General features: G+C 38.1%; 1 protein-coding gene across 2 annotated transcripts in view; it reads left to right on the top strand.

The window, feature by feature from the left end:
* gpc5c (glypican 5c) overlaps positions 1-12,198 on the top strand; it is a 103,209-nt gene that overhangs the window by 69,136 nt on the left and 21,875 nt on the right. The gene's annotated exons all lie outside the window — the stretch shown is intronic.

The following is a 12,198-nucleotide window of genomic DNA, read 5'->3' as shown; positions in this document are numbered from 1 at the left end:
GCTGAATAAACAAATATCAACCAAGCAATCAACCGGTCGAACCAAAGAATACAGCACAAGTCATCACATGTGTTCATACCTGTGTGAACAGATTGCTTGCTAAGATGCAGATTTGCAGACATAGGAACACACAAAAAAAGAAAACTGTATGTTTTCTGAAATGATGCATATTAACTTTCATCTCTAGTTCATCTATGCCTGATAGCAAAGATGGTCCCTATTTAGACAAATACTGTAGGCCAGATAAAAGTGGTTTTGTTCTGAATGCAGTTTAAGGGTACTACCATGTTAAGCTTGAAATGGCTTGAAAAGTATGTGAGGATCCCTAAATTTAGCACCCTTGAATTACCTCGTAGCCTTAAATTTCAAGATGTTAATTGGCACATTATCAAAATCAGGGAATTTTAATTTACAGCAGTTACTTTAGCTGGCTGGTTGCTGATATCAAAATGGAATTGACTCTCTCACTGTGCCTGTCTTTCTACTTGTAAAGCCTGAACGTGCCTTAACAATTTTTCTTTACTACAGATCCCTCAACAGGTGTTTGTACACGGCATCAGTATGTCAGCTCCTTTTAGCTTACATATATAACATATGTTTGTCGAAATATTTCAAGTCTGTAAGCAAGGGTCAACATGTTTGGAACCAGAAGCTTCAATTCATCAATAACCTTTGAGCATACTTTTGCTGGATGCTGGCAAACAGTTGATAAGTAAAGGCACAAAAAGGTGGTTGCATTTCCAGCATGCAATTTTCAAACCCTGGGCAATACCTGAAAATTAATTTGCTTTTTAAAATCTATCTGCATTCATAAACAAGGACTGGAAAAGGAAGTCATACTATGGGCAGAAATCTGTGCCATCAGAAACTGAATTTGAATAAGTTAAATTTGAATTTGAATTACTCGGATTGAATCTGAATTGTAACTTGAATGAAAGCTTTTGAAAACTGAATTTGAATTAGTTTAATTTGAAATTGAATTTATGGTTTGAAAATGAATTGATTTGCTTTGAAACTGCATTTTATCCTTTAAAAATTCAGCTCTCGAATAATTTCAGATTCACTTCTCACCATTCAGTTTCAGTTCTACAATTCAATTTCAGTTCCAAAATTCAGTTTTTGGGACTTACATCCGGTTCGGTTCAAGCGCAGATTACTAGAACTACAGACTGATAAGCGTTACTGGACGGAATCTACAGCGTCTTGAGCTGAATTAAGACTTCAGAAGTCATTCGTCATGTCGAATCACCAGCGGATAAACTCTCAGGTTGGTAATAAATGTATTACATGTATAAGAACAAGCGTCATGTTAACAATTGATAGCCGTACAGTAACTTTTATGCTTATTGTAGCTGCTAGCTAAAAACGCTAATTTAGCGTGGTTGCCCTGATTTCAGCTTTGACAAACAAATATGATCGACTGTTTCTAGTAGAATTCCAAAGTTGTCATCTTGTACCCTGTCAGAGCCCTGTATGCTTGCAGAGACCCCTACAGTAGGGAAACATGCAAAACGCTGTCCAAACCTTTGTATTTGAGCTTTATTTATGTCTTACACAGCATCCCAACTCTTTAGCGAACTTAATAACTTTAGCTAAAGTGAATAGTTAGTCTTATTCATTAGTGCAGCATTACTGGATCACCTCCGTTTGAAGTAATATAATATAATATACAACTATCACTGAAACAGCAAACTTTGTAAATAAACAACACTTCTCATTCTAAACGTTTGGCCACAGCTGTAGATTACACTATCAGTGCTTGTTCACTCTTGACAATAATTACATTTCTAAATTCTCTTTGTGCATTTACAGGTAAACAATATCTAATATTTTATCTAAATGACTGCTTTGTCTTTGAAAAGGTGAAGAGCCTGAGGCCGGTGACAGTCCAGTTCTACTCTAAGTACATCCTTACGGTGGCTCACAGGACAAGGCGACATTCCTGTCCTGCCAGAAGAGAAGAGAAACTTCAGAGTCTTCATGAAGTTCAACCACACCTGTCATATTCCATATGACAGGGGTCTCAAACTCCATTCCTCGAAGGGCGGTGTCATGCAACTTTTCCATGCCCCTCGAGGACTGGAGTTTGAGACCCCTGCCATATGGTGTTCATGCAGTTTTCTACCCCACAGTTACAGCATGTCTGACTGCCTGTTCAGCATATGCAAAAATATATGATGAGTTTAAGCATGTGATGACTAAGGCCTTCCATTATGGTGTTTGTCATCACATGTCACAGACATCTGGATGATCATTTGGAATAAACAAAAAAACAAAAACTTGTTACTTCATCTTTTATCTTTATTATTATTTTTCTTATTTTACATTTTTCATTGTTAGGCATTGGGTTTATTTGTAGTAGTCCTTTCCAGCTTCTTTCCCTCTTCCATGTTACTGTGTCAGCTTGTCAGCATCTATTTGGGGTTGGGAGTGGAACAGGAAGTAAGGAACAGAAAGTGCCATTTAAACCAGGAGAGGTTCTTATATTTCAGAAGAAGGATTAATTCAAAAGAAATGACCTCAATGCCATATTTTATTTAGGAACCCTAGAGAGCACTTTGCAAAATAACACATTCTTATAATTTCACCCTCAGATGAGCCAAGCTACGACTGTCAGGGAAGGTGATGTAGGTACAGAGCATGTGAGAGTGGTTAAGTTGATGTCTCTTGTCTAGATGAAGGCACAGGAGGGATCAATGGCAAGGCATAGAGATTCAGTATCTTCAGTCTTCAGTGGACACTCCATTTCTGGCACAAAACACCTGTAAAAGATGGTCGATTTAGGAGGTGACCCGACAACTTCAGCCTGTCAAACATAGCAATGGAGCAGTATGTTAAAAAAAAAAAAAAAAAATCTAATTAAGCATGCACTCAGTACCCTAAGAATTATTATGATAGTTAAACACAGTGATAGTTGTATATCATATTATATTACTTCAAACAGAGGTGATCCAGTAAAGCTGCACTAATGAATAAGACTAACTATTCACTTTAGCTGAAGTTATTAAGTTCGCTAAAGAGTTGGGATGCTGTGTAAGACATAAATAAAGCTAAAATACAAAGGTTTGGACAGCGTTTTGCATGTTTCCTTACTGTAGGGGTCTCTGCAAGCATACAGGGCTCTGACAGGGTACAAGATGACAACTTTGGAATTCTACTAGAAACAGTCGATCATATTTGTTTGTCAAAGCTGAAATCAGGGCAAACTACGCTAAATTAGCGTTTTTAGCTAGCAGCTACAATAAGCATAAAGGTTACTGTACGGCTATCAATTGTTAACATGACGCTTGTTCTTATACATGTAATACATTTATTACCAACCTGAGAGTTTATCCGCTGGTGATTCGACATGACGAATGACTTCTGAAGTCTTAATTCAGCTCAAGACGCTGTAGATTCCGTCAGTAACGCTATCAGTCTGTAGTTCTATTAATCTGCGCTTGAACCAGAACCGGATGTAAGTCCCAAAAAACTGAATTTTGGAACTGAAATTGAATTGTAGAACTGAAACTGAATGGTGAGAAGTGAATCTGAAATTATTCGAGAGCTAAATTTTTAAAGGATAAAATGCAGTTTCAAAGCAAATCAATTCATTTTCAAACCATAAATTCAATTTCAAATTAAACTAATTCAAATTCAGTTTTCAAAAGCTTTCATTCAAGTTACAATTCAGATTCAATCCGAGTAATTCAAATTCAAATTTAACTTATTCAAATTCAGTTTCTGATGGCACAGATTTCTGCCCATATTTTTCATTGCTCTGAGATTCAAGTATACTATTGGAAAGACGCACACTGCTTTGTATACAGTGGGCTGCTGAGGGGGCCTGGGAGCATGGAGCAAACCTATAAATAACCAAAAACCAGCCAGGCATGTGATCGTCATTGTTCTTGGAAGACCTGCAAGCACGTAAAGGTTATCTTACTAAAAGTGCAGGCAAACTATCAATTTTTATCTTTGAATAAATAAATAATGAGTTTGATTGATTTTATGTTAAATCTGATTTCATGTTAAACAACAAAAAATAGTTTGATGGCATAAAGTGTGACTGTGACAGTAACAAAAGCTAAAAAAAATAAAACTTCAAAAAAATCTGTTTGCCTGGTTTACTCTAATGGACTAGATTATTCAAACCATAGCCTGCACAGTGTTGGTCCTCTGTGCATGCTTGCACCCCCACTTTCATCTTTTCAAAAACTCCTTTGAGTTTCAGACGCTCGCAACACTTTTAGGTCCTCACCGACTGTTTAGGGTTAAGATTTCAATTGTGTGTCGATGTTAGGAGAATAATTAGGCTGTGCGTTTGTCTTCTTTCATCCTTTGAACTACTGTGGATATTTATTTCATTTTAAATGGAAATTAGACACTGACAAATAGCAAATGCACACCGACTGCTTTTAAATCATATCCATATTTTCTTTTTTAGCTTAAAAGATATTGCAGGTTTTTCAGCGAAGGTCTAATCTCAGCTTTTTCCAGATTTGAATAACCTCAATTTCCGGGATTAGTGGGCTTAAAGACGTGTATATTTTTACCTACTGAAGAGCAGTTACACTCTGAGCACTGTGGCACTAAGAGGATTGGAAAACTACTCTTGATATATCGCAGACTATGACCCATCATCTAACCATGGCACCCTTCTGTTTAAGCACTCAGATCCCTTTACAAAATGAGTATGTGTGTGAGTTTCATCCACACAACCCTACACATACAGTACACACGGGGATAGAGCTAGAGGACATGCACACAACATTTCCACGTTAAATCAAGGACATAACATCTAGAAATAAAACTAAAATTCACACACACACACGGGACAAGGCTAAATCTTGACCTTCTATAAAATAGTCCATTAAATGAGTAGGCCAACTCCCCTGTCCTCCCCTGTGTACCTCCTCTAGCTCTCCTCTTTCTCCTTTTCTTTCTCTTTGCCTGTAAATGTTGCTAATCCGGACAATAAATGTTTCAAAGTAGATTTCTGATTCTTAGCCATCAGTCCAGCTGTTTTTGGGTGGGGATCATTTCACAATGGTCTATCTGTTTCCATGTGATTATGAAGTCCAGATCATTTGTCAGTTTGTCACTTTGCACTTTTGTAAATGCAAAGTCAGCGGCAACATTCAGGGTAGGAAAAAAACCCCAAAACACTCAGACGCTGATTCTCGTGCTTTATTTCTATCTTTATTTCACTCAGACACGCCTATAAAGGGGCGATAGCATTAACAATTTTGAAAGCGGTTGCAGGATAGAGAGTTGGAAGGCATAAAGATGCAATATAGTGAGGCTGACGTGTGATTGATGGGACTGACTGCTGCTTTGCTGTCTTGTTTGGCCAGTGGCCCGGACAGGTTCCACATCAGAGAAGCCACGCTTGTTTTAGATCCACACTGTGCATATCCTCTTTGTGGGTCCAGTCAGTCCATGGTCCTATCAGCTGCTGCACAGACTCAGAGACTCAGAGGTCTATGTGCCTTTGTTAGTTAGACTTAATTGTGCTTGCTTTTTAGGGAGCGTTAAAATAAACAGCTGATTCTTTAAAGTATATCGGTTTTATAGATATACAGCTCTCAGGACTTTCTGACTTCAGTATACATCTCTTTTATGATTTAGCAATGCCTGCAGCAGTGTGAAAGGGTTTGAGCTCTCAAGAGTTAGTGGAGTCCAGGGATGAAGAAAGAGCTCGGGCTGAGCTGGCAGCCTGTCACAGGGAGGGGACAAATTCTTTCCACTTGAAGAAGATGATGGAGTTGGTCTTCACAGGAGCTCTGCTGCACTTTACTGCTGCTGTGGCAACGATACAGCAACAAGTCTCACTGCCCAGAGCTCTCCGTTCACTTGGCAACCAGACTTCATGAACCCAGACTGTAATTTAATCATAACATTTTTTTTTTTTACTGCCATAATTAGATGCAAAGCTCATAAAAATTCAGTGAACTGTGGATGTTTTTCTTCATTGGGTAATACTGTATTTGCTTGCCTTTTGGGTTATAATTTTAATACAGTGATTCTTGTCCTGTAAAGAAAATATGTGGCTGGTTGTGTTTTTGGGACACGGTTTCAAAAATCCCTTTTCCAAATCCCCCTTTTTAATCTTTTTCAATCTGCTATGGTATGCATTTGTAAAACCATATTAAAGACTGTTTTCTTAAGGTTATCACCAAGATGGATTACAGACTCTTGTGGCTTCTCCTTTTTAGTAAATGTTATTGAATCAAGGGGATGCTGGGTTTTTATGTGAAATTATTCACTTTTCCATTTGGGATGATGGGGTATAAAAGTGCAATTGATCATATCGCTGCAAATTGGCACTAAATTCCTGATCTGTTTCAGTTGGGATTCTGAATATCTCATTTTGAGACACACTGATTTAATTTACTTTACATTAGATAAATAAACATATTTTCAAAGGGTTCAGGTAAGAAGAGAAATCTTGAAATAGAAAAAGAGGAGAAATGGATATCTCAGAGAAAAAGTAGGCCACGATCTAATTTAATTTTCCCAGCATATTGGCCTTAGTAAAAGCACAAGTAGTGTAGAAGCTACACTGATTTGACCCAGTAAGTGGGTTGATTATCCTGATAATGTTTGGTATTCATGGTGTGTAAACTGGATTGGTGCCTTGAAGTCAGCTCTTCAAACCTTTTTCTCCTTTATAAGGACATCTGAAGCCGATTTTCATGTCTAAAAAAATCAGCTTCCCAGCAGCAAATGAGCAGCATTTGCTGTCTTTTGACCCGCACACCTCTCACAGGAAGCTGTCGGAACATGCACTCAGAAAAATGCTGATGTCACCGAAACTGCCACACATTTTTCAATAACATCTCCATCACTTAGCTGTTAGAAGTCAAAGTTTGTTCCCGTACGCATATATTCCACACACGAGCTGTCTCAGTCAGTACCTTACAGGAGCAGGGTGTGACAATCCAATGCAGCGATTAGGTAATGGGGGTTACATGAGGGCATGTCCAACAGAGTGTCACTAACAGCGACAAACTCAATCAGCTTGTGCTAGCTTGTAGCGGAGGTGTGGCTCTGCTGTTGTTTAAAAATGTTGAAAACATTACTCAGAGTTCTAGGAAACTTAGTTGGATTTTTTTTCCCACAAACAGCATCTGCTTTCAGATTTCATACTGATTTAATATAGTGTCATGCAAAATTAGTCCATGTGAACACCTCTGGCTCATTATATTCAAGATTGGGTCCAGCAACACAGATCCTTGTATAGCTTTTCTCTGTGTTTCCCCTATATTCTGATTCAGTAAAAAGGACTAGATGTTACAGTCCCTGATAATGCATTGCTTTAGATGAAGATACTCTTGAGGGATGGCTGTTATGAGGAAAGGCAGCCCAGAAACTTTACCAGCAGCACGCATCGTTGTGTGCCTCAACTTTCGGTCTTTTACCCAGGCTAATCTGCCATTTTTCTTCCTTGGTTAGGTTTAGGGATTAGAGATCTGATCTAGATTATCATATTAAAATTTGGGACACATCGTCAGTAGTGGACCTTGGATTCATCGGGTGTTTCGGCGATTCTCACACCCTCATCCAAGGAGGCCCTGCCAGGGTTGATCAGGCCCTGGAGTGTGTCACTGGTTTATGTTAAATTGTTATTTCTCTTCTTCTTTCTTCTGTTTAGTTTTCTACAGTTTATTTTCTATTCACTGCAACTGAGAAATAATACTTACCTCTTTAGCATTTATGGAGCCTCACTTCTTCAAAGGGATAGAAAGGTGATAGAGAGAAGTAAGACAAAAAGGGACAAGATAGGAGAGAGCAGAGAGGAGAGCTGGAAGGGGGGCGCCCGATCTGGCTTCCCACACCTCCCCGCCTGATCGGGCTGTCCAAATTGTATTTTGCAATTGCATCCAAACATGATTTTTTCTCTCTTAACATGTGGGGAATATGAAGGCTGCTGTAGACAGACAGAGCAATTTAAATTCCAAAAACGAAGCTATGAGAAACTGTATTATAATGAAACCACTGCTGCCATCAGAAAATAACAATTTCATTCTCTACATATACATGGATAAGGCTCTTTTATAGTTATGATCAGCCTTGTTGACCATAACAGGTATAATTAATATACACAAGCAACACAGTATAGCTACTCCAGGTATGGATGGCAAAGCACTGCAGCTGTCCAGAGTTTGTTTTGAACCTGTCACTCTTCTTAGAATGCACCGTTTTCATCTTTTCATGCCTATACTCTTAGAAGAAGCTTCTCTCTCTCTCCGGCTCTCTCCCGACCGCCTTTTCTTTGTCAGGCAGTGTGAGAAATCGAGATAATTGCATCCAGTTCCTCTTTAATTGGGGACATCCACAGACACACAGACATAACACATATTTAAACACGCTTATTTTGTCTCCCAGCTGATGTTTGTTTTTACATAAAAGCATTGTGAGCCTTAACGGTATGTGAGAAAATGAGAAAATGTAGCCAATTTCATTCAACAAGTTGAGAGTACTTATGTTATGCAGACATTCAAAGTTCACCGCTGTCGGTTTTTCCTTCAGTATCCTCCAGGGTTTCTTTCGCTTTCCTTTTTTTTCTGTCCACATATGCAGTTTTATCACCACTGCCCTCAATGAGGTGATACTGTTTCAGACAGGGCTGAAAAAGAGCAGATGTGGGCATATGGAGGTTAGGACTTATGATCCTTGTCCGCAAGGTTGGCAATCATACCCTAAGTGTATGCATAGCCATATGAAAATGCTTACTGTAACTGTTGCAGTAGTTTTCATCATATGCCAAGTGGTCACATTTCACATTTTTACATTTCATAATTAGATGTCCCATTTATGTCTACATTACAGCAGAATCTATATCTGTAGTATCTCATCGTTCACATATATACACTCAGACAGCTCAGTCTTGCTTCTAGACTCCAATGTGATTGGTTACTCCTGGCAGTACAGATTTTAGCGTGACTAGGAAGCATTAAAAAATGCAGGAATTCAGCCCTTGATGCTCTCAAACCTGCCGCATCATCCTCTAACTAAAGAATGCTTTTGAAAAGAAAGAGCGAGGTGCATTAGTTGGCACTGTGAGAGGGGAACTAGAAAATATTTCATGATTTGGGATTTTATTCAAAGCCTTTTTGGAATACCTGATTTGCCCTTGGATGCCAGGGTAATTTCAAGGTAAGCCTTAAAGGAAAAGGTTTGTATCTTGTATCTGTGCCCTCGCCGTACTCATCAGCTTACACAACTGCAAGTTGTTCAAGCACCTGTCTGTGCTCCTTTTTTAAAAAAAACAACAACAACAAAATGTACAAAGCACTGAAAAGTTTCAGTTTTCTTTCTCAGACTTGAAAACCTTTCATTTGTCTTTGTTGTTTCTCGGAAACTGTTGGCATACAGTATATATAAGTGATGGCATTAACGATAATGACTTCTGATTATCATAAAACATTGTAAAGTTAATTGCACTCGCGAATTATAGTTTGTCAGTCTTCATTTCGGTGAAACTATTTAAAGTTTAAATTGAAATTAAATGTAAATATACATGTTCTCAATTATAATAGGTTGTACTGAATGACCGTTCTAATCCAACGGTACACAGACATGTCAGAAAGAGTGCCGAGTCATGTTAGAACCATCTGTCTGCATCTCAAAGGCACAGTAAATCTCTGCCTTGTGCATAATGTAAAGTCTGCTGCTATTGAGATATAGTTCCCACTTGTCTACTAATTGTACCTCATTGGAGACAGATCAGGAGGATGACCCTTTGAGTCGTTGTTGTTATTTCTCATAAACAGATCAGCCTTTGTATTGTTGAACATATTGTTACGGTTTTCTTTGTTGTTTTCTTTTTGTAGCATATTTTATATTTGAAAAAAAACTGACAAAGCTTAGCAGGCTGCCTGTGTACAAACTCTGCCTTGATGTGGTGACGGCTTCTGCTCTAAAGCGAGAAGGAAAATTAAATAAATAAATACAAACCATTTTAAGAAAGTGCTTAAGATGCTCATTGAAATCCAGAGCAGAAGCAGTCTTTTTCTATCACATTATACATTCATGTTATTCATATCTCTCTCTAGCTCCACGGACAAATTATAAATTTGCTTCCTCGCTATGTTAAAATTGTAAAGGAAGGACTTTAGTTTGACCATTTAGCAATCACGACTTAACAAAAATAACCCAACACCCTGCACTCTGTAGACAGCAACAAACCAACAATTATACTAACCGTGGTTTCCACAGCAACAACACCTTAATTGATTCTCTCCCTAATTAACATGCTTTAAGGACAGCTGGGCCAAGCAACATTGTGTCAAACATCCCCTCAGTGCCATAGTTATAAGCTTAATATCACGCTGGCATCAAGTGATGGTGCAGAACATTATGCTGTTTTGCAGAGCATTTGGTTGCGAACTGCTGTAATGCACACCGAATTTATTTAGTTGCTCTACATGATAAAAAATCATAATGGGTTTATCTTATTCAAGAACATTGCTTTCTCTTTTTTTCCAGTTTGTCTCAGTTATCAGTCATTAGTCTGTCAGCAAACTGTAATATGAATTAACTCAAATATTGTTCACCTTTTTCCCCTCCTCTTGTAATTTATTTCACACTTGTGAAAATTAAGGCATCCAGCTTTACCAATGACTTTCACTTTTACCTAAAATGTACAAGATCTGGTTTATCAGCCTGTACTTAAGTGGTTATAGCTGTAGCATCTCATTTTACTCTCTCAGGCCACAGTGAGAAGATGTACTTTCACATTGGTTGAATGTGATACATGATGGAAGTAATGAGTATACCAATTATCATGTAAAAGTACCAGTTTGAGTCAAAACCATTCTAAATGTCTTTCTCTAGTCATCCCATTTGTAATCACTAATGTGATAGAAGAAAAAAAGGAGTACTAATATGTCTATTTGAATAACTCTGATACCCAATCAAGAATTTATTTGTTATCTTAAGTTTAATTCAGTTCTGTGTAGCTTCCTCAGTTTGTTCTTCAGTTTCTCTTTTTGTCAGTTTGGGGCCTTGACTATCTTGACATCTAGTTTTTGTTTTAAATAAACCTCTTATGAAACATCTTATTAATTGAAAATTAAACCTTTCTTTACCATTAGCAACTAAATTAGTTGCCATGAGCGCAATTAATCTGTTAATCTGTCTCTTTTTTCTGCTAGTTGAGGTTGTAAGATTATCCTTATGCATCTTTTTTGGGACCATGGGACTTTTCTTATTGTGCTATTGAAAGTGCAAGTGAAAATGTACAGGGTGGGCCATTTATATGGATACACCGTAATAAAATGGCAATGGTTGGTGATATTAAAGTCCTGTTTGTGGCACATTAGTATATGTGAGGGGGCAAACTCCTCAAGATGGGTGGTGACCATGGTGGCCATTTAGAAGTCAGACATCTTGGATACAACTTTTGTTTTTCAATAGGAAGATGGGCCATGTGACACATCAAACTTATTGGTAATGTCACTTAAATTGGTGAAGAAAAACAATGGTGTGCTTGGTTTCAATCTGTAACTTAAGTTCTATCAGCAATGTTTGTGTGATTCAGAACAAAAAAAGTTTCCTGAATCCACACACTTAGAACATGTTGCAGACTGACAGCCACCCTTTGTAGAAGCACATTAAGCTTGTTAAAGTAACCAAGATAGCACGTTAACTTTTACTGTAGTTTGAAACATCACGTGGGATGAGTGTGTTGTCACTGGACCACTAGCATATCTGATTCTTTGTCTCGTTTCTCTTTAGTTTTGCACTCTAATTCTTATAAATAAACTTGTCTGGTTTTGTGAAATGTTTCTTTTGGGGCACTGAAGGCTTAGGAGAGAACTTGTTCTTCTGTTGTCAGGTGTATGAGTCAGTCACTGGGGTGGTGTCAATGACAAAGACATCTGTAATCCCACAACACCTGAAGACATGTTGAGAGGTGCATGAGAGGAATGGGGCCAACTCCATGCCTCTCATTCACCTCTCAACATGTCTTCACTGGTTGTGCCTTCCATTTAAGGTCAGTTAGTCCCAGGAATGATCTTGTAAACTTTGTAAAGCAGGTTTAACAGTGTATTCACACATGTGTGTAAATGCATCCATCTATAATTTTACATATTCCAAAGTTCAGGTATCTATGCCCTTATTTTGAACTTAATGCTCAAAGTATAGTTTTCTTATTGTGTCATGAGAGTTTGTCGGACATGGTGTTATGGAGCAGAGACCACCCTGATG

This window comes from Oreochromis aureus, linkage group 18 (genome assembly GCF_013358895.1).
Source record: "Oreochromis aureus strain Israel breed Guangdong linkage group 18, ZZ_aureus, whole genome shotgun sequence".
Taxonomy (NCBI): Eukaryota; Metazoa; Chordata; class Actinopteri; order Cichliformes; family Cichlidae; genus Oreochromis; species Oreochromis aureus.
The sequence above is the reverse complement of the archived record's forward strand: the minus strand, read 5'-3'. Positions and strand labels throughout refer to the sequence as shown.